Raw genomic sequence first — 6,019 nt, forward strand, 5'->3', positions numbered from 1 at the left:
ACCCAGATCAAAGAAAAAAAACATAAGAAAGAGTCAGCATCAGCTTTCTTCATAGGAGAAGATGGGGAAGAAAATCTGATTTTCTTTGTGGGACCAGGACAGGCGAGAGGCGGGTTTAACAGAGGACGAGGGAATGGTAGAGGAGCAGGCAGAGGCAGAGGAGGAGGCAGAAACGCAGAAGGCAAATTCCTCTGCTACAGGTGCGGAAAGGAGGGGCACATGGCGAGAGACTGTGAGGAACAGAGACCACAGAACAAAGAAGGGGGACAAAAGGGACAGTACAAAGACGAAAGACATGGCCCCCCCCTTCACATAACCTACATAGTTATGACAACTGACTAGACGTAGAAAAGGAAGAAGAGGACGTCCACACACGTTAATGAACGGCCTTAAGCCAAATATGGCATGGTTCTCAGTGATAGACTTGAGCAATGCCTTTTTCTCCATTCCTGTAGAAAAAGACTCACAAGGATGGTTCGGGTTCACACATGAAGGAACAAAGTACACATACACCAGATTACCTCAGGGGTATGTGGATAGCCCAACAATCTTTTCATGAGAAATAGCAAATTGTTTGGCTACATTACAGATACCTGACACATCGCAGATTTTGGTATATGTAGATGATATTCTTGTTGCGTCACCCACACAGGAAGAAAGCACAAAAGTCACACTACAAGTACTGACACATTTGGCCAAAACAGGAAACAAGGTTTCAAGACAGAAACTTCAGTTTGTGAAAAAGGAAGTGATCTTTTTAGGCCACAATTTAAACCGAGAAGGGAGACGCATACACACAGAGAGGAAAGTGTTTCACAACCAATACCTCTTGTGATATTAAGGGATATGCAGAACAACGCACCCGACAGAGAAAAGAAGAAATGGTTGACAGATGGTGCAACCACAGACCCTGAGGGAACATTCAGAATAAACAACAAGATAGTACTCCCTGTTAGTCTCTATTAAACAGCAGCACATTTGAGTCATGGGCCGTGCCATGTCTCAACAGGAGGGAGATGGTGACAATAATAAATGAACACTTCCATACATACAACTATATTACATTTTCTAAAAACTTTTGTAGAGCCTGTGTAGTATGTTGCAGACAATGCTCAAGGCAATGAGCGACCACAGAGAGGAAAGTAGAAACATGCATGAGAATCACACCCACGGCAAAAGGGTTGTCTCCCTTTGAGATCATAACAGGAAGGCAATTCAGATTACCAATCACAGACGAGGTGAGGGAGGAGGATGATGCTGAGGCAGAGACTACATTAGCTGAATGGATGAGCAGACTCTTCAGAAGTAATGAGATAGCTCGAACAAATAACCTGCCAGACATTTCTACTCCCTTACAGGATACCCGAGTGCAGACTGGTGACCAGGTCCTCGTGAAGGTGATTAAGAGGAAGCATTGGCACTGTCCACGGTGGGACGGTCCCTACACGGTACTGCTGACAACACCGACTGCACTAAAAATCGCCGAAAGAACTACGTGGATACATCAGAGCCACTGCAAAAAGATAATACCTCTCCAACTTAACGACGGATAAGTGGTGGAAGTCCGGCTACAAAGGGCGGTGTTTCATTAGGAAATACTGGTCTCAACCCCGGTGAAGAAAACAACAGAACCACTATCACAACTAGACTATGTTGGGAGAGGTGTTGTGTGTAGTGACCCTGCTGGGTCTGACGCTAATGACTATAAAGACACTGTAACCAGCTAGTAATTATGAAAAACAGGAGGGAATGTTAGAGTTTATTGAAGGATAAACGTGTTTTCATAATATGTTGAATACAGAGAGTGACCGTTGTTCCTATGCAAAATTGTGCAACCAAGTTAAATGGGAGTGTCGGAAAGCTAAAAGAGAGCATGAAAGAAAAATTGCAAAGGAAGTGTTAGAGTTTATTGAAGGATAAACGTGTTTTCATAATATGTTGTCATTGTATGTTGTAAAGAGACCATAGTCAGAAAAGAGGAACAGAGAATAGTCTGTTCCTCTTTTCTGTGGACCATACACACACACACACACACACACACACACACACACACACACACACACACACACACACACACACACACACACACACACACACACACACACACACACAACACACACACCACACTCACCCACATGATTGCGAGTCACAAGACTCCCATTGACAAATAAGCCGTTGGTTACATACACTTCCTCATGCATGATTTGTAACTGTTTGTTGAAATAAAAAGAGGGTGCCAAGGAGAAGGCGAGCAGAGTTGGCTCTCCTAGCTGAGAGTTGGCTCTCCTAGCTGAGAGTTGGCTCTCCTAGCTGAGAGTTGGTTTTGGAGTTGACATGACCTGTCACTCGCTGATTCTCCTTGCAGCAAGTAAACTGGAAACATGAGTACTGTTATCTTTGTTCACTGGGTTTTGGTATATTTGAACCGAGCTGGGGTTTACTCTTACAAAGTAATATAGAAATACCCCACAGGAAGCCAAAGAGAATCCGAAAGCTTTTTATAAATATGCCAGAAGCAAGCTAAAAGTCAATGCCACAGTCGGACATCTGAAAAAGGCTAATGGCAGCCTGGCTCAAAATGACAAGGACAAAGCCAATACACGAAATTCCTTCTTTGCTAGTGTGTTTACAAAGGAGGATACCTCATCAATACCAGACTTCCAGGACAGACCATTTAATACTACACTAAATAAATTGGACTTCACATCTAAGGACATCCATAAAAAACTATCGAACTTAGATGCCTCAAAAGCATCAGGACCGGATGGCATCTATCCCAGGATTCTCAAAGAACTGTGTGACGAACTAGATAAACCCTTACTTACTATATTTAAAAAATCGCTTGATGAAGGTGTGGTACCACAGCCTTGGAAGGATGGTCATGTAACTCCTATATTCAAAAAAGGTGACCGAAGCAATCCTGGAAACTATAGGCCTGTCAGCCTTACAGCAGTAGGATGCAAACTCCTTGAATCCTTGGTGCGTGATGCCGTCATAGAACATCTTGACTCAAACAACCTATTATCAGACCGCCAACACGGCTTCGTCCAGGGCAGATCCTGTTCAACCCAACTCCTGGCCTGCCTTGACATATGGTCTCGTACCCTTGACGAAAGAGGAAGTCTCGATGCCATTTATTTGGATTTCCAGAAAGCATTTGATACTGTACCTCACAAAAGATTACTGAATAAGCTCTATGGGTATGGTATCCGTGGAGACATACTCACCTGGATCTCAGACTTTCTCAAAAACAGGCGACAGAGAGTCTTTGTTAACGGGAAACCATCTGGATGGTGCCCAGTTCTCAGTGGAATTCCACAAGATAGTGTCCTGGGTCCTGCACTGTTTGTCCTCTGTATCAACGACCTACCCGATAATGTGAGCTCCAGGGTCCAGATGTTTGCAGATGATACTAAAGTCTTCAAGGAAATTAAGTGTAAAGAGGATGCAGAAAAACTCCAGTCAGATCTCAGAGAAATACAAAGATGGTCCGAGTGTTGGCAGCTCAAATTCAATGCAGCAAAGTGCAAAGTAATGCACTTAGGTTTTCTGAATAAAAAATATGAGTATAATATGGGTGATCATTCAAACACTATAAACCTATCCGAGACTCAGAATGAAAAGGACCTTGGTGTGAATGTTGACAATACCTTGACATTTAGTGACCATATCCGTCGGGCAAGTAACAAAGCGAATGGTATCCTAGCAATGATCCGCAGATCATACACTTATTTGGACTCTGACGTAGTACGTAGTTTATACATCTCTCTTGTACGGCCACTCCTCGAGTATGGGAATGTCGCTTGGTCCCCCATGTACAAAAAGGATGCTGAGCTCATCGAGAAAATACAAATACAGAGAAGGGCAACGAAGCTGGTTCCAGAACTAAAGGACCTACCATATCAAGAACGACTGCAAAGTCTTAAAATCCCGAGTATGTATTATAGAAGGGCGAGGGGAGATATGATCGAAGTTTTCAAATATCTCCACAACATCTACAAAACATCATGCCCACTACAACGGGATTATAACACCAGGACTCGTGGACACTGCCTCAAGTTGAAGAAACAGTACTCAAGACTGGCTATCCGCCGCAACTTTTTCAGCCTGCGTGTGGTTGACTTGTGGAATGATCTGCCAGAAAGCGTTGTCACATCCAAGACGGTTAACTGTCTCAAATCCCGCCTCGACCACTACTGGTCAAACATCACCTTCACTTTGGACTATGTGACTGTTGCCAGCATCCATAGTAAATAAAGAATCAGTGATCTACTCATTTATTTATGAGCGACTAAAAGGACTTAGGCCTATTACAGCCGTATCCTATTGATTGAATAGAATAGAATTCCTTTATTGTCATCGCACCACGTACAACGAAATAATTTTAGATTGATTGATTGAATAGCCGCTCCGGGTCAAAAATGGGAAAGAAGACGAAACTTCAATGGTGGTATTAATAAACGGACAGCATTAATATATACCCACATGATAGCTAAGGTCAGAAGAGCTTTATTTAATAGCTGGTCTTATGTCTGTGACCCCTCCTGTTGTTAATTGATAAGCCTGAAACATGCACTTGTCAAGGTTCAGAGGCACATTTAGCAAATATGGCAGTAGCCATCGATCATCTTAAGATAAGATAATATATACTTAATTGATCCAAGTAATACACAGCAGCATGTCAAACATGCAATTTATTGTTACTTTGTAATTCTACTCCACTACAATTCCGAGGTTAACCTGGTATTTTTACTACACTACATTTATTTTAGTTACTTTGCAGATTCTGATTAATGATGTGAAATATAAACAACCCTTAAAGCAGACTTTAGTTACACCTGAGTAAAATTCAGGGAAGGTGATTGTCAAGTGCCAACAATCAGGAGAGATATTTGATTGTTGGTGCTTGAGAAGACTAAACATTTATCTGCAGATCCCGATAAAGTATATTCATTACTCGTTATTCTCTACTAATAGTTAATTAAAGACTGTATATAATGGCTATTTTCTAAGGTTTATCATATACACAACTACGGTGTAGTTATGCAATGAATGAAAAACTTGGGTCACAGGTTCCTCAACAGTGCATTACAAGACATCTATCAATATGTGTGTATACCTCCACCATTAAACTGTCATATTCTGCACATTTCTTATACTATCTACATACATCTTATAAGAGTATCATTAATATGCATAATATCAGTTGTGACATGATGATCTTTTGGCTCCTCTCCAACTTTTCCCTTTTTGGTATTTTTTTAATGTTTATTTACTTTTTGCCGTTTGCTTTTAACATGGTTCGCAACATGCAAGCTGACCGGACCAACGCTGCTATACAATATAGCAGAGAGGAACTTCTTCACATCAGAAACTTTGTGGACAATAGCCCACCGACAGACAATGGAGATTCACCATGGCTACCTGTTGTCCTACCTGAGAGGGCCGGGCTGCTGGTCAGACTGAGAAAACGAGAAAACCGACCCCCTCTTCCGAGTATTCTTCTGGCTAATGTTCAATCCATTGAAAATAAGCTAGATTAACTCAGAAATCGGATAGCTTTTCAACGGGACATTAAGAACTGTAACGTGTTCATTCTCACAAGACTTGGCTAAACCCCGCTATGGCGGACTCCGCCATTGTTCCTGACGGATTCACTATTTTTCGCCAGGACCGGACTGTTAACTCGGGGAAAGTAAAGGAGGTGGTGTGTGCGTCATGATTAATAATAACTGGTGTACAGATGTGAGGATTATATCTTCGGACTGTTTCGCTCATTTAGAGCACCTCATGATCACATGCCGGGCTTTTCACCTGCCGTGAGAATTCACATCTGTTGTGATAACAGCAGTGTATATTCCGCCGCTCGCCGACAACAACACGGCACTCGATCAGCTGTTTGGGATTATCGACAATACCAAGACTTCATGTCCAGAGGCGGCGTTCGTTGTGGCCGGGGATTTTAACACCGCTAACATGAAGAAGGTCCTGCCGAAGTACTACCAACACATCAGCTGCC

This window comes from Gymnodraco acuticeps, unplaced genomic scaffold (genome assembly GCF_902827175.1).
Source record: "Gymnodraco acuticeps unplaced genomic scaffold, fGymAcu1.1, whole genome shotgun sequence".
NCBI lineage: Eukaryota > Metazoa > Chordata > Actinopteri > Perciformes > Bathydraconidae > Gymnodraco > Gymnodraco acuticeps.